This window comes from Myxocyprinus asiaticus, chromosome 34 (genome assembly GCF_019703515.2).
Source record: "Myxocyprinus asiaticus isolate MX2 ecotype Aquarium Trade chromosome 34, UBuf_Myxa_2, whole genome shotgun sequence".
In the NCBI taxonomy this organism is placed as follows: Eukaryota; Metazoa; Chordata; class Actinopteri; order Cypriniformes; family Catostomidae; genus Myxocyprinus; species Myxocyprinus asiaticus.
In genome coordinates, this window is record NC_059377.1 from 8,260,947 (window position 1) to 8,284,514 (window position 23,568).

The following is a 23,568-nucleotide window of genomic DNA, read 5'->3' on the forward strand; positions in this document are numbered from 1 at the left end:
AATGTGTTTTATGTTTTTTATAACTCAAAATGTTTTGCCGCTCCTGGTATGTATATAATCGTCAAACACTTCTGAACATTCAAATCACTTCTGTTGAGCTGTTTTATCGAGTTCAGAGAGGTTCACAGTATGCTCCCCCTCCCCTCCTGTCGACCATACCTGCATGTCTGCGCCGCCTGCTGTGTTCCCTACCTAGGAGGAAGTGCCGCAAAAGACGAGGAAGACGGGGAGGTTTTGCCGTCAAGCTTAAGTCTCTCCTGGCATCTCTCCTAAGCCCTGCTTAGGTTTCCTTACACAGGAAACAGACTGCAACCGCTTTATCTTATGGCGTTCACTAGAACCAGCACGCCAGTGGTATATACCTATTGTTCCAGACTCTTCAGATCAACTACCTTTGCATCATTCGCCTCGTCTCTGCCAAGGTGGAGTGTGTACGCGCCATCACCCCATCACAGCCGACTGAGGACTCGTTTTTATTAATCACAGAAACTTGGCTGACTGCTGGGAACTTAAGCCCGTTTTCTGAACTTGTACCCTCTAATTGTAAATATTTCAATTCTCCTCGTACTGGTGACCTGTCTCCTTATGTTAAACCATGTGTAAAAAATCTGGGTTTTATTTGACAGTGCTCTTAAGTTTGACAAACATATTAACTATGTTGTCAAATCTAGTTTCTTTCACTTACGAGTTTTGGCCAAAGTGAAGTCATTTCTTTCTTTTAAAAATTTTGAGAGGGTGATTCATGCTTTTATTTCTTCAAGGCTTGAAGGCTACTGTAATTCTCTTTATATGGGAATTAGCCAATCATCTCTTGCTCAGTTGCAAACAGTTCAGAAGTCTTTTGAGTGGTGTTTGGAAACGTGAACACATTACCCCTATTTTAATTTCTCTGCACTGGTTGCTGATCCATCACAGAATTGATTTAAAAGTTTTACTCCTTGTTTTTAAATCCTTAAATGGATTAGCACCTTCTTACCTCTCTGATTTATTGTCTGAACACCATCCAGTGAGATCTCTGAAGTCCTCCAACCAGAGATTACTTACTGTCCCAAAATCTAGATGGAAACTAAGAGGTGACCGTGCTTTTGCTGTAGCTGCACCCAAGCTCTGGAATAGTCTACCTGTTTTTATTAGAACCACTCCAACAGTATACGATTTTAAATCTAAGTTAAAAACATATCTCCTTTCCTTAGCTTATAATCAATGCTGATACACTGTGTTGTCTTATGTTTTATGTTATGTTGTAAATTTGCTATTTTGTGTATGTTTTTATATTTTTTACTTGAAATTGTAGTACAGCATTGGTCAACTGACATTGTTTTTAATTGTGCTCTGTAAATAAACTGACCTTGACACTGACCTTAAAGCATTTCATATGATCATCTGTTTCGTGACAGATGGCCAGTACGGATTTAAAACAAGCCCACTGTTCACAAAAATGCCTCTGCAAGTTCTTTTTTTTTTTTTTTACCATTGAATTTGTTTTCTTGTAAAAGAGCCATATTTAGTGCGACTACTGTTAAGCATTGCTCAGATCTTAGGATAAAGGATCTACTATTTGAACGTGTGCGTCAGTGGTTTTTTCTATCTGTATATGATGTGTTTGTGGTCTGTTATCTTCTGATCAATTAACAGTTATGAGTCACCGTAGGTCAGCCCATATACTGAGGTTTTGTAAGTGTCATGAAAAACTACAATAAAATCATAAACTGCAGTTTTAGCCATGCTAAATGCACATGATTGTAAAAGAAAGTTGGACTGATTGTGAGAACAGTAAATAACAGTTTTTGTATTTTTAAAGAAAATATAAGTGTTGCATCTACATAGTATGTTGCTATATGGTTGCTAGGGTGTTACTAAGTGATGCTAGGGTCTTCTAGGTGCTTGCCAGTGCATAGATAAGTGGCTGTTATGGTGTTCTGGGTGATTGCTTACTGACCAAGTCTAAAGAGCCCATCCCAAAGCCTGTGATATTCTGGCTTCTAGATATGGCTCAGGTCCTCAGTGTAAAACTAGGGGATCTTTTCACTTGTTATATTATTTGCTATGAGAAAATTGTAAATCTGATCACTTAGAAAATGATTAGCACATCTTTCCTCAACAAGCTGCATAATTTGAGGTGTCATTCTGTAGCACAAAATTTGCCAAAATTAGCCACCAAAATGAATTGTAAATTTGCTGTGCTGAAGTTGAATGTTAGGTATTTGTAGAAATCCTTAAGCCTAAGTACTTGCCTTAGCAAACACCACTAATGAATACCAGGGTTGGACAGGTCAAACCACATAAAAGACAAAAACAACTTTTTTATGGAGATCTCTGTTTCTTACTAATGACTTCCTACAGAAGCTGATAATGTCAGCATGAAACATAGATGTTTGTCAGCTCACAGTGAATTACCATTGTGTATTTTTAATGTTAAAACTATTGTCTTTTGGCGAGCTAAACGTTAAATGTATGGTGTAGGAGGTGAGAGTTGCGAGTAGTGTTTAAGGTCCATTTTTAACTTTTAATTTAATTAGTGGTGCTTCCTATTGCTCATACATAAGGCTCATAAGAACCCCTAACCTTTATTGTTTAACATCCTGCACTGATTGTGCTATATGGGCATGAATGATTCCTCAAATCTTCAACTTCCATTTTGACGATTTTGTTCTCTTAAACACAAGGGATGTGGACGCTGCGTTATTTGCAAATTGTTTTTGCGATGTTTTGCATAAAAAATAAATTCATAACTTGTATGGAAATGTAGCTCTAGAGACTTTTGGCTTAGGCTGGTAAACAGCCACATAGCACTACCCTAACAATCACTCACAACACCCTAGCCATCACTTAGCGATTTAGTGAAAACCTTAACAATAAACCACACCTCCAATCTCGTTTCATTAACTGGATGCCAGATTTGCCAACTAGGGCCTAGGGGTTCACATACTTTTTCCAACCTGCACTGTGAATGTTTGAATTGTTCATTATTGTAACTTAGATGAAGGTCAAACCAGATTTTTAGACAAAATTATACATAAATTCAGTTCATTCCAAAGAGTTCACATACTTTTTCTTGCCACTGTATTTCTCACATATAGTAGTGTATGTCATCTTTTTAAACAATAAAAAAATAAAACCAAAAATTAATGCTCAGACAAATTCTAAGACTGCTCAGACTGGTTCAAATTTTTTGACAGCAAAAGCCCTGCACTAAATATCGCTCCTCACAAAAAGAAAGTATACGACAGAGAAGGTGCACGTGTAGCATCTATGCAACTATATAAATACGGATGTGAATAAAACATTTTTTGACCTAAATTTTATTCTGCACCCTGGTGAAGTGTTAAAAATAGCTGACAAGCTTCTCATTAGAAAGTAGCATTTTGACAGTAAACCCTAAACAATCTCTCTTTTTCCCTGTGAGTCTGACCTGTTGTATGTTCAGTTTTACAAATAACTGCACAGGGACCATCACCTGCATTTTAACTCGGCTGCATTAATTCAGCTCCTCAAGAGTTCCTGTGAAATGAAGTGGTTTCATTCATGTACATACAGGCACATGTACATCCATAAACACATTGTTATGCACAGGGCTCTGATTGGTCTGTTGTGCTCTGTATACCAGAGCTGCAGAGGCTTCCAACCTCTGGGACCCCACACAAAGCCTGTGATTGATCCGACACTGCTGCACATTTTCAATGCAATGACTAAAACTAACTCAAAGATTGCTTTATTGTTATTATGTTACAGACAGGGTTGCGAGGGTTACATTTGAAATGTATTCCACTACAGATTACAGAATACATGCTGTAAAATGTAATTTGTAACATATTCCGTTAGATTACTCAAGGTCAGTAACGTATTCTAAATACTTTGGATTACTTCTTCAGCACTGGTAGATTTTTTCACTTGTTTTGACTATAAAAACTCTGCCAGTACAGTAAGACAAAATACACATGTTAAAAATACATTCTCTGAAAAACCTAAATATCTTATGCAGTGTTGTTTCTAAAACAAGATAAATCAAATTGATCTTGTTTTAATGATTTTTAGATATTTTTACAGGAAAAACATTCTTATCAAGAATATGATTTTTGCCCTAATATCAAAGGTCTTACTAGAAAAAAAGAAATTACGATCCAACGTGAATTTTCTTGATAAAAAAATATGATCATGCCTGGTAACATGTGCATGTAAAATGGCTAGAAATAGCATTTTAGCTTAGCATAAAGCTGACAATTTACACAAGGTTTATTTCTATTTCTTATGCTCCAAACTTACTTCAAACGTACTTCTCTGTCTGCTCGTATGAATGTAACACATCATAAGAAAGTGTTTCACCGCTGTTCAAATGCACTTTGGATCGCATCATTTATATGTATAAATGTTTTCCATCTGAAAGGACTAAATATTAAATGAAACAAATGACAATAAAATGCAAAGTAATCTCTTCAGTAATCAAAATACTATTTGAATGTAACTGTATTCTAATTACAAATGACTTAAATTGTAACTGTTTTGGAATACAGTTACTTATATCTTGTATTTTAAATACGTAATCCCGTTACATTTATTCCATTACTCCCCAACCCTTACAGATAAATGATATCACCAGTGCTGGGTAGTAACGGATTACATGCAACCTGGATTAGATAATCAGATTACAAAAATCAAGTCCTTGTAATGGCATTACATTACATTTAAATATTTGGAGGTGGGGTGGATGGGGATGGTGGTTGTTGGTGTAGAAAGACTAACTAAATTGTGCCCAAGACAAACAATGACCAAAACGGCAATTGCGAGTGGGGTAGGCTTCAGTCCATGGTGGCCACAGCCACCCCTGGCCACCCCCTAGCTCTGCTTATGTGTGTGGCATAATGTTGATCACCACAAAAAGTAATTTCAACAAGGAGGAACCTTTTCATTAAAAAAAGGCACAAATCTGGGTTCCAGTGAGGCACTTACAAAAGAAGTGAATGGGGTCAATCTGCAAATATTAAAATACCCATAAAATATGTTTTATGTTTACTAATGTTAATGAAAGGAGTGTTAATTTGTACTTAATACGTTTAAAATTAACTATTAAATTTAGCAAAACATGCAAGTAATCCAAAAGCAAACAGATTACATGACCTAAAAGTGTAATCTAAAATATTATGTTATTGATTACAATGTTAGTCATGTAATTTGTAATCAGTAATGGATTACATTATTTCAGAAGTAATCTATCCAACACTGGATGTCACACATTGCACAACGCCTTGACTTTCCATTTTAGATTTTGAACATGATTTAAATTAGATTTCATTGCTAAAGTACAGGAGGAAGATTTCCAAATAATGAGGATTTAAATTTCAGTCTGGTTACATGTCTGCAAATTCAAGGCAAAGGGTGATTACTTTGAAGATGCTAAAATATAACACAGTTTTGATTTATTTTGGATTTGTTTAGTCACAACATAATTCCCATAGTTCCATTTATGTCATTCCATAGTTTTGGTGACTTTACTATTATTCTAAAATGTGAAGAAAGAAAAAATTATAATAAAGAATGAGTAAGTGTTTCAAAACTTTTGACCGGTAGAGTATGTTACCTAGTAACAATGTCATAATAACTTGTCCTGACCTGATATTATTGAAAAAAAAAAAAAAAAGCCTGTTCTGATAACACAGTTAAACCTTTTGGTTAAAATCTACCTTCGTTATATAGTTGGACTTTGCCTGAATGTATGCCAGTGTGATTTTATTGTGTTCATTTTTTTACCCAAAAACATGATGATATTGGAATTTTTGCAATACTTTATACATTAATGCTCCAATTGTTAAGTGGTAATTAATGGGTTCATTAATTACTAATAATAAGTAATTTACAAATGCAATATAAATCACTTATATGCAGTTATAACAACATGCATAAAAAGGGTGATTTTCATGCAATACCTGCCAATAGTGCAACAGTGCAGAAGTTATATGTAAATATATACATTAGAAGTCAAGCTTGTAAAATGCTTATATATTTTCATTAGGTCTTAACTTTAATAACACCTTAATGGAGAAATTTCTTTGGAAATTCCTTAATATCTCAAAATTTACATATGTAATCCATTGTATTCTGTGCATTTTCATATACTGTAACTTTTATTATATAAGCTTGACTTGTTCTGTGTATTGTATGTTACAAGTTTATGTTATGGCTATTTATAAGATGACATTGCCTTTGTGACTATATCTGAAACAGGCCAAGACCACTTATAATGGTTTATTCACATCATAAAGCCTTATGACTGTTAACACTATGCTACTTTTGCAAGACAGCACTTGTACAATACCTAATATGTTTATAACATTACAACATCTACAAATATACACTGATGAGCCAAAACATTATGACCACCTACCTAATATGCTATTGATCCTCCGCGTGCCACCAAAGCAGCACCGACCCGCCGAGGCATGGACTCTACAAGACCCCTGAAGGTGTCCTGTGGTATCTGGCACCAAGAGATTAGCAGCAGATCCTTCAAGTCCTGTAAGTTTTGAGGTGGAGCCGCTGTAGATTGGACTTGTTGGTCCAGCACATCCCACAGATGCTCAGTTGAATTGAGATCTGGGGAATTTGGAGGCCAGGGCAACACCATGAACTGTTCATCATGTTCCTCGAACCATTCCTGAACAATGTGTGCAGTGTGGCAGGGTACATTATCCTGCTGAAAGAGGCCACTGCCATCAGGATATGAAAGGGTGTACCTGGTCTCCAATGATATTTAGGTAGGTGGCACGTGTCAAATTGACGTCCACATGAATGGCCGGACCCAGGGTTTCCCAGCAGAACATTGCCCAGAGCATCACACTCCTTCCACCGGCTTGTCGTCTTCCCACAGTGCATCCTGGTGCCATTACTTACCCAGGTAAACAACGCACACGTACATGGCTGTCCACATGATCTAAAAGAAAACAGGACTCATTGGACCAGGCGACATTCTTCCACTGCTCCAAGGTCCAGTTCCGACACTCGCATGCCCATTGTAGGTGCTTTCTATGGTGGACAGGGGCCATCATGGGCACTCTGACCGGTCTGCGGCTATGCACCCCCATACACAGCAGGGCGTGATGCACTGTGTGTTGTGACACATTCCTCCTGTAATCATCATTAAAATTTTCTGTGAATTGTGCCATAGCAGACCTTCTGTCGGTTCGGACCAGACGGGATAGCCTTCGTTGCTCTCGCACATCGATGATCCTTGGGCGCCCAACATCCTGTCGCCAGTTTGTGGTTTGTCCCTCCTCGGACCATTGTCGGTAGGCACTCACCACTGCTGACCGGGAGAACTCCACAAGCCTTGTCATTTCACTGATGTTCTGACCTAGTTGTCTGGCCATAACAATTTGGCCCTTATCAAAGTCGCTCAGGTCTTTACTCCTGCCCATTTCTCCTGCATTCAACACGTTGACTACGAGAACTGATTGTTTGCTTACCATCTAATCTACCCAGACCTTGACATGAGGCCTTCTTAGGAGATGATCAATGTTATTCACTTCACCTGTGAGTGGTCATAATGTTTTGGCTCATCAGTGTAAAATTAGATGTTGATTGTGTATTTATGCATTATACTCTTTAAGGTAAAACTATTAACAGGTTACATATTATAATGTATTATAACTGTAGTTACAATTATTTATATAGTTGTGATGCATTATTATGAATTTAAAATGCCATTTAGAATGCATTTTGAAGTAGGTGTTTGAATCAACACATACATATAGTTAATGAGATATAGTCTTTGTGACAACTTCCCTGTGTGACAACTAGCCCTGGTCTCCCCAATATAAGATTCACAGCAATTTATTCAAAACAAATTTCGGCTGCCTGTAAATTTTGATGGAAAAAGTAATGCATACTTCTTCAAGGTGCACTTGAATTTCAAATAACCTTGCAGACAAATAGGACAAATAGCTGTTTCAATCTACTAGCTGACTTACTGGAGTTCTGCTGCTATTTCTAAGAAATGCAAGCGTGAAACATAGGCAATCCATAAAGGATTCAAAAATCTGTTCTCAGTAAGCAGTTTTCTGACAACCTGTTTTCAGAGCAGTGTCACAGTAAGTACCAGATCTTACTGAAGCATAGAAATAAAGCTATTGCAATATACAAATCTTAAAAGCCACTAAAACATTTAAGTAAATCTCTAATGTCAATGATAGTGTGATCCTGCTAGCACATGGATGTCAAATCAAATTATTATATGCAATTATATGCTAAAACTCTGTCATGTCAACTGCAAAACAAAACATTACAAAGTCTGACAAACTCTTTCAAACACTGATGTAATGACAGTATAAACTAAATGACTTATGAGGGTAAAAATCTGAAAATATTTAAAATGTACAGATAATGGCTGGGTTTCCCAATAACATTGCGACTTAAGCTTTAACAATCATCTTAACTTATGTCGCTCGTTATTTTACAATGGAGTAATGCCTGTTTCCCAAACCAGCACATAGATCGCTCATTATAAAGTTGAACTTAAGTACTTCGTTATGGGAGCTGTCCAGTCCAAAGGTGCTGAAACTTTGGTTAAAATATGTCCAGGTGTTTGTTTTCACAAAATGAAAATAATGTTGAAATACTGACAACATGGAAGTTGTTTGCAACCTTGTTGAGGTGCCGAAATGTATTAACTATTACAGAATTTAATTAAAGAAATAATTATGGCTTTAGTAAGATAGAGTTTCAGGTGTATTGATGCTCAATCATAGAGATGAATGAAAGTGATGCAATAAATGCATGTAACATGAATGTACGCAATGTGAATCATAACGGGCTCTCACGTAGCCTAATGTTTTTTGGCTGGAAACTGAACAAATGCACACAGAACAGGATTAAAATGACGGGCATCAGTACTGAACTACTCATAGACCTACAGTATCTAAATATTAATAGATCATCTGGTTAGAGTTCAAGGCACTGTGTACTTGTAGCCTTACTGCCATTATGAATCATGCAATTTGTCACTGCCTTGTAAAAAGACTGTAGGCGAGCCGATTTGAAACATCCATTGGATGAAGGGGGAAGAGGAGGAGGAAGAGAGAGAGGGAATCTTTCATTGCACAGTCTTGCTCTAAACTCCTCTAACCATATTTTAATTATTTATTAAGCATATTTATTTAATTTTTAAACTGTCTGGTCACATTAATCACACGTCTTCTTAAATAATCTGTTTAATAAGAACATATCGTCTTTCTATTGCCATTTGTAACGTGTGCTGGCTGCTGACAATGATGGCAATGACGAAGATGACGTGAAGATGAAGAACCCAAGTGCAGTTTATTTACAAAAGTGAATGCCCTAACTATACATGTGAACTAAACATAAACATAAACATGAACTTGACATAAACCTGACTTGATATAAACTTGGCTTGACATAAACGTGGCCTGACATAAACATCTATACTCACATTCACATTCAATACTTGACAACTAGACAATGAAAACATGAGGGCTTAAATACAAGACATGGGAGAACATAAACCAATGAACAAACAGAACTGAAAACAAGATAATTAAACAATAAACCAATGAAAACATGACACATGAACATTGAGGGAAAACAAGACATCACATGACTAGGGAACAGGAACTAAACTTTTCAAAATAAAAGACATGAATCAACAAAATACACCTGACATATCCCCCCCACTAAGGGGTGGCTCCTGACACCCCAACACATAAACAAAACACGTAAAACATGACACAAATTCAAAGTTCTGTAGGGAGCTGGGGGGGTGGGGTGTCTTGAGGTGTGGGGCGTGGCATGGCGAGAAATGGCGAGGGGCATGGGACCAAGGCAAAGTCCGTGGGGGGTGGAGCCATGAGAGGCTCGAGGGGCGGAGCCATGGAAGGCGGAGCCGTGAGAGGCTCGAGGGGCGGAGCCATGGAATTTGGTGCCGGAGAGTAGCCGAAGACTCGAAGGGCCAGGGTGGAGCCGATGGCAGGGAGGACCAAGGTGGTGCTGGAGGCTCGGAGGAGCAAGGCGGAGCTGGGGGATTGGAAGACTGAGGTGGAGCCGATGGGACTGAGGACCAAGGTGGAGCCGTAGGGAAGGAGGTCCCCAGTGAAGCTGACAGATCGGAGGGACGAGGCGCAGCCAGAGGATCGGAGAGCCAAAGCGGAGCCAGGTGACCGACAGACCAAGGAGGAGCCGGAGGGACGAGGGACCCCGGCAAAGCCGACAGGCTGAAGGACTGCAGTGGAGCCGAGGGAACACAGAGCTGAGGCAATGTCAAGGGACTGACAGGCCAAGGCGAAGTCCAGGGCTCAGAGGGTCCAGGCGGGGTCGGAGGACCGAAAGTTCCCCTTGCCTGCTCAGGAGAACTAAGGGTGGGTATAAGGGTGGGAACCATCTCCAGGTCCCACTGCTCAGGTGTGGCTGTGACGTGGCATGGAGCAGGCTGAGGCGTTGCTGTGACGTGGCATGGAGCAGGCTGAAGCGTTGCTGTGATGTGGCATGGAGCAGGCTGAGGCATTGCTGTGACTTGGCATGGAGCAGGCTGAGGCGTTGCTGTGACGTGGCATTGAGCAGGCTGAGGCGTTGCTGTGACGTGGCATGGAGCAGGCTGAGGCGTTGCTGTGACGTGGCATGGAGCAGGCTGAGGCGTTGCTGTGATGTGGCATGGAGCAGGCTGAGGTGTTGTTGTGACTTGGCATGGAGCAAAAGATGGCGCTAGCTCAGCGACCATGACTAGAAACTCTGGCTTGGCGGCCATTTCGTGGAACTCTGGCTCGGCGGCGGCCATGTCGTGGACCTCTGGCTCGGCGGCGGCCATGTCGTGGAACTCTGGCTCGGCGGCGGCCATGACGTGGAACTCTGGCTCGGCGGCGGCCATGACGTGGACGTCTGGCACGGCGGCGTCCATGACGTGGACCTCTGGCTCGGCGGCGGCCATGTCGTGGACCTCTGGCTCGGCGGCGGCCATGACGTGGAACTCTGGCTCGGCGGCGGCCATGAAGTGGAACTCTGGCTCGGCGGCGGCCATGACGTGGACCTCTGGCTCGGCGGCGGCCATGACGTGGACGTCTGGCACGGCGGCGGCCATGACGTGGACCTCTGGCACGGCGGCGGCCATGACGTGGACCTCTGGCTCGGCGGCGGCCATGACGTGGAACTCTGGCTCGGCGGCGGCCATGACGTGGAACTCTGGCTCGGCGGCCATGATGTGGAACTCTGGCTCGGCTGCAGCCATGTCGTGGAACTCTGGCTCGGCAGCGGCCATGTCGTGGACCTCTGGCTCGGCGGCGGCCATGTCGTGGACCTCTGGCTCGGCGGCGGCCATGACTTGGAACTCTGGCTCGGCGGCGGCCATGAAGTGGAACTCTGGCTCGGCGGCGGCCATGACGTGGACCTCTGGCTCGGCGGCGGCCATGACGTGGACGTCTGGCATGGCGGCGGCCATGACGTGGACCTCTGGCACGGCGGCGCGACTGGCTCCGGCGGCCATGACGTGGAACTCTGGCTCGGCGGCCATGCGTGGAACTCTGCTCGGCGGCGGCCATGACGTGGAACTCTGGCTCGGCGGCGGCCATGACGTGGAACTCTGGCTCGGCGGCCATGACGTGGAACTCTGGCTCGGCGGCGGCCATGTCGTGGAACTCTGGCTCGGCGGCGGCCATGAAGTGGAACTCTGGCTCGGCGGCGGCCATGACGTGGACCTCTGGCTCGGCGGCGGCCATGACGTGGACGTCTGGCACGGCGGCGGCCATGACGTGGACCTCTGGCACGGCGGCGGCCATGACGTGGACCTCTGGCACGGCGGCGGCCATGACGTGGACCTCTGGCTCGGCGGCGGCCATGACGTGGAACTCTGGCTCGGCGGCGGCCATGACGTGGAACTCTGGCTCGGCGGCCATGACGTGGAACTCTGGCTCGGCGGCGGCCATGTCGTGGAACTCTGGCTCGGCATCCGCCTCCCCCACTGTGAACGGGGAACCAATGAACCGTAGGGCGAGGTCGATATATTGAGCCAGGCTGAGGGAACTGCGCCCGCCAGGCATCAAAAAAGAAATGGACTCATTCAGTCCAAATCTAAAACAGTCTTTGAGGGCAACCTCATTAAAGTCCACCTGGAAAGCCAGATCGCAAAAGTCCTCCACATAGTCCTCCAGGGGACAATTCCCCTGACGTAGGCGCAGAAGCCGAACTGCTGGGTTCATGGTTTGGTCAAGTATTCTGTAACGTGTGCTGGCTGCTGACAATGATGGCAGTGACGAAGATGACGTGAAGATGAAGAACCCAAGTGCAGTTTATTTACAAAAGTGAATGCCCTAACTATACACGTGAACTAAACATAAACATAAACATAAACATAAACATAAACTTGAACTTGACATAAACCTGACTTGATATAAACATGGCCTGACATAAACATCTATACTCACATTCACATTCAATACTTGACAACTAGACAATGAAAACATGAGGGCTTAAATACAAGACATGGGAGAACATAAACCAATGAACAAACAGAACTGAAAACAAGATAATTAAACAATAAACCAATGAAAACATGACTCATGAACATGGATGGAAAACAAGAATTCACATGACTAGGGAACAGGAACTAAACTTTTCAAAATAGAAGACATGAATCCACAAAGTACACCTGACACCATTACAATTATGCTCATCAAAGAAGGCTAATACAACATTATACTGTATTACTTGTCTTGTAAATTTAGACCTATCACGTCACATTTGCAGACTGAGGAGACTGCCTGTTGATTTCATAGCGATTTTTTCAACACTTTTTTATCCTCTGAAATAGATTACAATGGCTTTCCAATGACCAAAATATGTTAATACAATTTATTAAATGTTCCATTGTCTTTGATAAACCGTGAAAGATGCCAGAAAGATACATTTAAGTTGCACTTAATGGACTTAAGAGCGGTTCAAAGCTCTTGTTAATTTATGAACGTTTTTACGAACTACTTAGGTAACGATGCTTTTGGGAAACGCGCCTTAAAAATTTAGTACTACTTAAGTGCTGCTAATGTTCTGCTTAGTGCTTTGGGAAACCCAGCCAATAACAGTATTGAAAGTTCCCTATCTGTCACTCACTCGATGTTGGAGTCGATGTAGTGACACTAGGGGTCACTCTTGGGAGCCCGAGACACCTCTGGTCTTTGATAAAAGGCCAATGAAAATTGGCAAGTGGTATTTGCATGCCACTCCCCCGAACATACGGGTATAAAAGGAGCTGGTATGCAACCACTCATTCAGTTGCCACTCATGGCAACGTTGCGGTCGCGGCTCGCCTTCGTAAGAAAGCGAGCCACCCCAGAGGCTCCCGCCTCAGTCCTTTTACCCACGGGTTTGAGGCCAGCGCGGCTAGCACTGGGGGCGATTTGGGGACCCCAATGGGACTGCCTCCACAGGGTATCCCCCCCGCGGACCTCCCATTCCCCAGCACGCCCCGATCGGGCTTCCGGGTGAGTCTGCTGGCTCGTCTCATGACGAGTTCGACCTCTTATTCGGAGCCCGTGAAAGTGATGAGCTCTCGAGCGCAGCATCGGAGAGCGGGCTCGTCCAGTCGGAAGCCTCAGCTGGGCTCCTCCCTTCGGGGTCGATCGCCCAGTCACAGGCTGACGTGGAGATGACGACATGCTTTCCCGGACAGCCGCGAGCGTCGGTTAAAGTGGATTTCACCGCTCTTCCCTGAACCCTCGTGGCTCTGTGATTGGTTCCTGGGCTCGCGGTGCCGCTCAAAGCCACGACCCGCCCCGTTCCTTTCTTCCCGGAAGTGCATGAGGAGCTGACAAGGTCGCGGGAGGCACCTTTTACTGCCCGGTCCCGATCTTTTCAGCTTCCCTGCTCTCACTACCCTCGATGGTGGGGCGGCCAAGGGTTATTCGGCAATCCCCCGGTGGATAAAGGCGCTCGCAGTGCACCTATGCCCGCAGAGCGCCGCCACCTGGCGTGGGTGCCCAAAGCCCCAGTCCAAGGCCTGTAGGTTTACGTCGTCTCTGACGGTCAAAGCCTACGGTGCTGTTGGACAAGCCGCCTTCACCCTGCACGCCATGGCTCTCCTGCAAGTCCGCCAAGGCGCTAAAGGAACTGCACGAGGGTAGTTCCGCCCTGGGATTGATGCAGGAACTGCGCTCGGCGACTGACCTCGCTCTCCGAGCGACGGAGGTCACGGCGCGGTCTCTTGGGCAGACGATGGCCACACTAGTGGTCCAGGAGCGCCACCTTTGGCTCAACCTGGTCGAGATGGGTGAGGCCGACAGGACACGATTCCTTGCTGCCCCCATTTCCCAGGCGGGCCTATTCGGCGACACCGTCGAGGACTTTGACCAGCAGTTCTCGATGGTAGAGCAGTAGATGGATGCTAGCCAGCTTATCCTGCCCCGGCGTGGCTCAAGATCCCGCACCCCATCTACTCATCGCCGAGGGCGTCCCCCTGCGGTGACTGCACCGGCTCCGCCGCAGCCCGCCCCTCCGGCCTGGCCCCGGCGTGGAGCCCACCGCAGGAAGCCGACGCCACCCGTCTCACAGCCGGCACCGAAGAACCCACGGAGGTCTTCGAAGTGCCCCTGAGACGGGCGACCCAGGGACAACGAAACCCGCTGCTCTGGAGCTGGTAAGCAGATCTTCATCTTTTTGTTACCTTTTGCATTTAATTGCGCTGCATGTCTAAGTGGCTGCAGTACTCAAGAGCTCCGCAAGAGTGGTTTCCTTGTTCCCTGGGTCAAATATCCGGTGTGTACGGCTGGCATCACGACCACCGTCCACCACTCCATTTGGCAGGTTGGCGCTCCAGCGGCGGTCTCCCGCCCTGAGCGCCCAGCTGTGGCACAAATCTGCCCCCGATGTGACAGTCTCCACGGGTCATGAGGACAGGCCTCTTCCTCCCCCATCCCAGGCTGTTCCGGGGGTGGTCACAAGGAGCCAGGTAAGTGCTTCGATGTCCTCGGACTCAGCACGGCCACGATGTGGTGTGGCACCTCGAGCTCCACCCCGCTGCGAGGCCCCACCCGCCGGTACATCCGATGACGTTGTCCCTTTGGTCCCCCTTGCGCGGAACTTGGGCGCATGGCTTGCGCTTTCCAGTCCGTCACGAGGGCTGGTCCGGACTGTCCGACTCGGCTGCGCGATTCACTTCGCCGGGCATCCGCCCAGGTCCAGCAGTGTCCACTTCACCTTGGTGAAAGTTGGAAACGCTGCTACCTTGCGTGGAGATCGCTACCCTCCTATGGAAGGACGCGATAGAACCTGTCCCTCCAGCCGAGATGAAGAAGCCCCTACTTCATTGTACCGAAAAGAGGCGGTGGGTTGCGGCCAATCTTGGACCTGCGAGTACTGAACCGGGCCATACACAGACTCCCGTTCAAGATGCTGATGCAAAGACACATTCTAGCGAGCGTCCGGCATCAAGATTGGTTCGCGGCGGTAGACCCAAAGGGTGCATACTTTCACATCTCGATCCTTCCTCGACACAGACCCTTCCTGCGGTTCGCGTTCGAGGGTCAGGCGTATCAGTACAAAGTCCTCCCTTTCGGCCTGTCCCTGTCTCCTCGCATCTTTACGAAGATCTCAGAGGCTGCCCTTGCCCCGTTAAGGGAGGTGGGCATTCGCATTCTCAACTATCTCGACGACTGGCTAATCTTAGCTCACTCTCGAGACGGGTTATGTGCACACAGGGACCTGGTGCTCTCACACCTCAGCCGACTAGGGCTTCGGGTCAGCTGGGAAAAGAGCAAGCTCCTCCCAGTTCAGAGCATCTCTTTTCTCGGTTTGGAGTCTCCTTGATGGCGCACCTTACGAACGAGCGCGCCCAGTCGGTGCTGGCCTGTTTGAAGGCGTTCAAACAGAAAACAGCGGTTCCACTGAAACTTTTTCAGAGGCTCCTGGGGCATATGGCATCCTCGGCGGTGGCCACCCCGCTCGGGTTGATGCATATGAGGCCGCTTCAGCACTGGCTCCAGACTCGAGTCCCGAGACGGGCATGGTGCCACGGGACACACCGCGGGCCATTATGTCAGTCTGTCACCGTCTTTTCAGCCCTTGGACCGACCTCTCGTTTCCACGAGCAGGTGTTCCACTAGAACTGGTCTCCAGGCGCGTCGTGGTCACGACAGATGCCTCCAAAATGGGCTGGGGTGCTGTTGGCAACGGGCACGCAGCCGCTGGCTTCTAGACGGGTCCGCGGCTGCGTTGGCACATCAACTGCCTCGAGTTACTGGCAATTCTGCTCGCCCTGTGGAGGTTCCGGCCGTTGATCCAAGGCAAGCACGTGCTAGTTCGGACAGACAGCATGGCAGCGGTAGCATATGTCAACCGCCAAGGCGGTCTGCGCTCCCGCTGTATGTCATAACTCGCCCGCCGTCTCCTCCAATGGAGTTAGCAGCACCAAGTTGCTGCAAACCACTCACATCCCGGGCAACCTCAACACTTCGGCGGACGCGCCGTAACAACAGGTTACCCTCAAGGGAGAGTGGAGACTCCACCTTCAGGTGGTCCAGCTGATTTGGAGTCGATTCGGTCAGGCACAGGTGCACCTGTTCGCCTCCCAAGAATCCTCCCACTGCCCGCTCTGGTACGCCCTCACCGAGGCCTTCCTCAGCATAGACGCGCTGGCACACAGCGGGTCCCCTGGCATTCGCAAATATGCGTTTTCCCCCAGTAAGCCTGCTCGCACAGACCCTGTGCAAGGTCAGGGAGGACGAGGAGAAGGTCGTCCTGGTAAGCACCCTACTGGCCCACCCAGACGTGGTGCTCGGACCTCACGCTCCTCGTGACAGCTCCCCCCAGGCAAATTCCCCTGAGGAAGGCCCTTCTTTCTCAGGGAAGGGGCACCATCCGGCACCCGCGCCCAGACCTCTGGAATCTCCATGTCTGGCCCCTGGATGGGACGCGGAAGACCTAAGCTGTCTCCCACCTGCGGTGGTAGACACGTTCACTCCCTCTGCGAGGCGCCTGTATGCCTTTTAAGTGGTGTCTGTTCGCTAAGTGGTGTTCTTCCCGTCAGGAAGACCCCCAGAGGTGCGCAGTCAGATCAGTGCTTTCCTTCCTGCAAGAGAGGTTGGAAGGGAGGCTGTCCCCTTCCACCTTGAAGGTGTACATTGCTGCCATAGCAGCACACCATGACGCAGTCGATGGTAAGTCCTTAGGGAAGCATGATCTGATCATCGGGTTCCTAAGAGGTGCCAGGAGGCTGAATCCCTCCAGGCTGTGCCTTGTTCCCTCATCGGACCTCTGTAGTTTTTCAGGGTCTACAGAGAGCCCCCTTTGAGTTTTGCAGTCAGCCGGGCTTAAGGCACTCTCCTTGAAGACTGCCCTCCTGACTGCGCTCACTTCCATCAAGAGGGTAGGTGACCTGCAAGCGTTCTCTGTCAGCGAAACATGCCTGGAGTTCGGTCCGGGCTATTCTCACGTGATCCTGAGACCCCCGACCGGGCTATGTGCCCAAGGTTCCCACCACTCCTTTTAGGGACCAGGTGGTGAACCTGCAAGCGCTGCCCCAGGAGGAGGCAGACCCAGCCCTGTCGTTGCTGTGTCCGGTGCGCGCTTTACGCATCTATTTGGATCGCACGCAGAGCTTTAGAATCTCTGAGCAGCTCTTTGTCTGCTTTGGTGCACAGCGGAAAGGAAGCGCTGTCTCCAAGCAGAGGATCGCCCACTGGCTCATTGACGCCATAACTATGGCATGTCTCGCCCAAAACATGCCGCCCCTGGTAGGGCTACGAGCCCATTCTACCCGTGGTGTAGCGGCTTCTTGGGCCCTGGCCAGAGGTGCCTCTCTAACAGACATTTGCAGAGCAGCGGGCTGGGCAACACCCAACACCTTTGCAAGGTTCTACAACCTCCGGGTGGAACCGGTTTCGTCCCAGGTAGTGGCACGCAACACAAGCGGATAAGCCCGGGATAGCCGGCCGGGTGTATCGCTTGCACATAGTGCCTTCCACCTCCTTTTGAGCTGAAGACGTGCGCTGTTAATTCCCAGTAGTGTTCACAAAAGTTGTTCCCTGGTTGACTTCCTCCGAGCCCTGTGGCAGTCGAGTTTTCGGAGAGAATCGCTGCCGGCCCAGTACACGCGCTAACTAAGAGCCCGGTTCTGGGGTAGGTGCTCCGCATGTGGCGGTTCCCTGTAAGGCTAACCCCATGCGATCTATATCTTCTGCTAGTTCGTTTCCCTACTGGCAAACTGCATCTTCCTTGGGCAGAGCTCCTCAGTCTCCATGTTGTAGTGACTCCTCCCCCATTGGGCAGGATCTACCTTGAAGGCTCTCCACATGGTTGGAAAGACCATGTGATGTATTCTTCCACCTAAATATCCCCCCCTCTCTTGGGGTGAGGTGTGGTCTCCGCGGTGTCCTCCCCTTGGGAGGGACACCCCCCGACTAGACCTGGCGGCCCAGTCAGATAATCCCCCTTCTTTTTTAGGGAGTGGAAAAAGAGAAGGGGAAAGAGGCCACGACTGGGTTAAGCCTGTCTCTATCTCTGGGTAGTCGACTTGTCCCCAAAAAGGGCCGTTCGACACTCATAACTGTGTTGGGGGAGGTTACGTGTCGACCTGGTGCGCTGGCTATGAGGCACACAGCAAGTCTGCCCACCACACACCGCCAGTTCACGTAACACAGTTCAGCCTTGTGGCGTTTTGTATAGGGACCCCTAGTGTCACTACATCGACACCAACGTCGAGTGAGTGACAGATAGGGAACGTCATGGTTACTGGTGTAACCTCCATTCCCTGATGGAGGGAACGAGACGTTGGTCCCTCCTGCCACAACGCTGAACTACCCGCTGAAATGGCCGGACCTTATATCGGCTCCTCAGCGTAAAACCTGAATGAGTGGTTGCATACCAGCTCCTTTTATATCCGTATGTTCGGGGGAGTGGCATGCAAATACCACTCGCCAATTTTCATTGGCCTTTTATCAAAGACCAGAGGTGTCTCAGGCTCCCAAGAGTGAACCCTAGTGTCACTACATCGACACCAAAGTCTCGTTCCCTCCATCAGGGAACGGAGGTTACACCAGTAACCATGACGTTTCACAGAGTTTCTTATTTTATTATGTCTGAGGATTCAGACACAATAGCATTGGACACTGGAGCTTGGATAACACTGTTTGTCACATGGGGAAGTTGTAAAAGGGCTATACCTGAGTATCTAAGTAACTACAATATTTAAAGTCAAAAGTCAAATCACAAAATTTTGTGTTTTCTCTAGCACTGGTTTTTATAAGTTGGTTTCAAAAACCTAGATGAAAACTGCTATCGGTGCCGTTCACAAACCAAAACAATTTAAAAACAATATAAAATGTAAAAATTTTTTTTTACAAAATTCCAAATAATAATAAAAAAATAAAAAAAACAATGCAAACAGTGACACGCTTCCTGACTCCTCCTCCACGTGACGTTTGACCTTACCAACGAGCTTACGTCATCCCTCTCATGAGTGCACGTCACAGAGATGTACGGAAGTGAACATTTGTATTTAAAGTATATAAGTATTGTTTTGTTTCTCAAAATAATCAATCATTTGGGTTCAGAAGAACTTTATTTGTCGACTGGAGTCGTGTGGATTATTTTGATGCACCCTAAATATGCATATTGGACCGTCAAAAAATGGAGGACATTCACTTGCATTGTTTAGAGGAGGAGGCCTGAAATGAAATCTTAAAAGTCTTAAATTCTGTTTTGATGAAGAAAGAAACTCAGATACATCTTGGATGGCCTGAGGGTGAGTAAATTATCAGCAAATTTTAATTTTTGGTTGAACTATTCCTTTAAGTCAATCACTAACTAGGGACCAAGGGAGCATTCTATAGCTTTCTATGCAATTAAGTGCATTCACTCCAAACTTCCTGTCAAAAGTTCATTTTCAGGCTGCAGATGATGTTTGGACCACTCAACATGTTTGGCAGACAAGGGACAATGATAATCAGTACATAGATTCAGAATTTATAATGTATAATTTTATTTTAACATGGTTGGCAGTGATTGGAGAATGCAAGGTAAGTTACTCTAAAAAAGTAACTAATTACTAGCTATTAATTGCATCTTCTGCAGTGTAATTAGATTACTGTACTAATTACTCTGTATGAAAAGTAATAGCATTACTTATTAAAAATTACTTTCTAAAACCCTTATCAACCTCGACCAGATGAAAAATACAAGGATAAACATGAAACTGTTCTTTTAATTCTTTCAGATAAATCATATAAATTAATAAATTATTTATGAACTGGCCAAAACCATTTAAGGGGGCAGCGTTAAATTAGAAAACATTTCTTAACATTAGACATTAAATTATTATTATTTTAAATTCACTATTGTTTTATATAGAATTGCTCTATAGTCTATACAGTATTTAATGCAATTACATCAGAAGTAACTGTAATTAAATTACTGAAAATTAAGAGTAATCCCTTACTTAATTTTTTTTCAATGAAAAAGTAATTTATTTACAGTAATTAATTACTTAGTAATGCTTTACACCCAACACTGATGCTGGCCAATTCTTTGAATCAGAATTAATTATACTAATTTCTGATGTAATGTCTGTAATGTCTCAAAAACTTGAATAACCAACACTCCTGGAAACATAATATACAATTTGATGAAAAAATCTGACTTTCTAGAACTTTGAATTATTTAAAATTTCAAATCTTAACACATATGTGGACATCGGTTTTTAGGAAAACTATTTGTGTATGCTCTAGAATGTTTATTAGGTGCTACTAGTTACAAATCAAAAAGGGAAATGGAAAATGCACGGTCTCAGAAGGTTAAAGGACCCCCCACAAGACAAAAAAACAATTAACTTGGGGGGTCCCTTAATGTTTCATCAAAACTAGAATACTAGAAACATAAAAGTATTGCCCTGTTAAAACATGACATTGTCCATTATCTGTTCCAGTTTTCATAAGTATTTGAAATTATACTTTTTCCATCTGAAAATTCAAAATGTGCTGTTTTCAAAAGGAGTTTACAGATGTCTCACACTGGTAGAGTGGATCCTCATTTTCATCTAGTTCTTGTAATGATTCATGATTGCTGGTACACTTACTTACTAACATTAATTGTTAATCTTAGAACTGAACAGTCGCTAGGTTAATAAATTTGCATGCAGTTAATATGTATGTAGTCTTGCCGTTATGTATCAAATGCTACACCATCAAACAGCATTAAAGTTATTACATGGATGCTATGTGAAGAGATATCTTTGTTATATATTAGGTTGTGCCCGTGACGAATGTGCTCTCAATATCTTTAAATACTCAAGCCATAAACAATAGAGACTGAAAGAGAAAACAGTACTTTATATTATATTTTAAGCTTTTTTTTTTTAGCTACGACTTGTTTAAACCTAACATCTTGGTGGTGGTGTATTGGGCTAAAGCACAGAACTGCTAAGCATATGGTTGCCGGTTCGATCGCCACAGCCACCACCAATGTGTCCTTGAGCAAGGCACTTAACTCACGGTTGCTCCAGGGGGATTGTCCCTTTTTAAGTGCACTGTAAGTTGCTTCGGATAAAAGTGTCTGCCGAATGCATAAATGTAAATCTTACTCTTGTCTTACAACTCATTAAAATATTAAAATTACTCATTTTAATTAATATATCAAATTATTCTGTGAATATTTGGTACTATACTGTAGAGATTCTTGGGAAATCTTACTGAATTGGAGTCATGTGTCTGATTTAATTTTCAGTTCAAATGAGGTAGACAGTGTTTTCGAAGCGAATAACATTGATCATCTTCTAACAAGAATACATGTCAAGGCCTGAGTAGATTAGATGGTAAGCGAACAATCAGTTCTCATAGTCAATGTGTTGAATGCAGAAAAAATATTCAGGAGTAAAGACCTGAGCGACTTTGACAAGAGCCAAATTGTTATGGCCAGATGACCTGGTCAGAGCATCTCTGAAACGGCAAGGGTTGTGGGGTGCTCCCGTACAGCAGTGGTGAGTACCTACCGACAGTGGTCAGAGGAGGGACAAATCACAAACCACCGACAGGGTATTGGGCCCTAATTCTAACCGTTGCCAAATCATGTTCTTGAAGGAGCAAAAAGCAATCAGGTCAGATGTTCGAACACACAAAGTTGTGCTGATTGTGTTGAAAATGACTAACTAGCACTAGCGGGTGCCTTTTAAAACGATTATGCATAGCACTAGGATCCCTGTTATATCCATACATATTGGGAGGTTACTGAATCATTTGTGTCATCTTTATCAAAGAAAATTATAGCCAGTTCACCCTTTAAGTAAAGAGCCATCGGCCTCCACACTAGAGATCTTCCTGGGTCCTAAGATCTGTACCTGACCCAAATCGACCCAAATCATTTCTTACCTGAACCCAATGTGCAAAAATTGGACAGACCCAATAGAATTAGACCTGAGTCCGACCCGACACCAATGACCCGAATGCAAAAGGCAGCGACGCCTGCATGCACCAGTATCCAGGAGGGTTTGGTAGGGTTACCTACTAACGTGTTTGATAAATCACGTGGAAAGTGACTAGTCGACTTCAGGCTGGCATTGTTGACTACATTATTTATAGTTGACTAGTCTGTGCAACCCTTAGTTTTGACAAAGTTAGGTTGAGTCAAATGTTGCGTCGCTAATGCTTCCAACACCCACAATGTTAAATAATTTCTCATCAAAAAACAGTAAAGAACTGGAAGCAGTGTTGCCAGCAAGTTACTGTAAAATTAACGGTGTCTTGCTGTTGCTGAAATTTTCAGTTTGCTTCTGTTTTTGCAAATACAGCATAAAGCTGTAGTCACCAGCACCATATAGTAAAAATACGATGTTTTAATGTTCAAATTAACAGCTAGATACTGTTCCCTATCTGCCACTCACTCGACGTTGTGTCAATGTAGTGACACTAGGGGTCGCCCTTGGGAGCCCTAAACACCTCTGATCTTTGAGAAAAGGCCAGTGGGAATTGGCGAGTGGAATTTGCATGCCAGGGAACGGAGGTTACGAAAGTAACCAGGACGTTCCCTATCTGTCACTCACTCGATATTGTGTCGATGTAGTGACACTAGGGGTCCCTATATGAAATGCCACAACAAGCTGAACTGTGTTACATGAACTGGCGGTACGAGACAGGTAGACCAATGCGTGCCTCGTAGCCAGCGCACCTGGCCGTCACGTAACCTCCCCAAACGCTCCTAGTCCTACCAACGCAGCCACTCATTCAGATTTTCTCTTCAGAGCCAAGCGGTTGTGTTTAGCGAGCTGAATTACTCTGCCGATCCATTCACCTCGAAAAGCTGTTGGATTTACGTTGCATTACAGCGGTTTCTCACCCTTGTGCACCAGTGGAGTGCAGAGAACTCCCCTGGGTGCTTCAGCAGCCTAAAAGAGTATATTCTTCCATTAAAAGAGTATATTTTCCTTCTAAAAGAGTGGCACTTACGGAGAGCTTCTTTCTAAAGATGCCTTTCCATTTGTGTTTAATTCCGGGTTGCGGTCGTTATCTCTCCGCTTCCAACGGCCACAGTTGCTGTCTCACGTGCTTGGGCGCTGCCCACGCGGAGACAGCGTTCATGGACGGGTCATGTCCTCACTGC

At 45.2% G+C, this 23,568-nt stretch overlaps 1 protein-coding gene across 1 annotated transcript in view; it reads right to left on the minus strand.

The window, feature by feature from the left end:
• The window catches only part of LOC127424851 (melanocortin receptor 5-like), a 42,724-nt gene that overhangs the window by 14,081 nt on the left and 5,075 nt on the right, over window positions 1-23,568 (minus strand). The gene's annotated exons all lie outside the window — the stretch shown is intronic.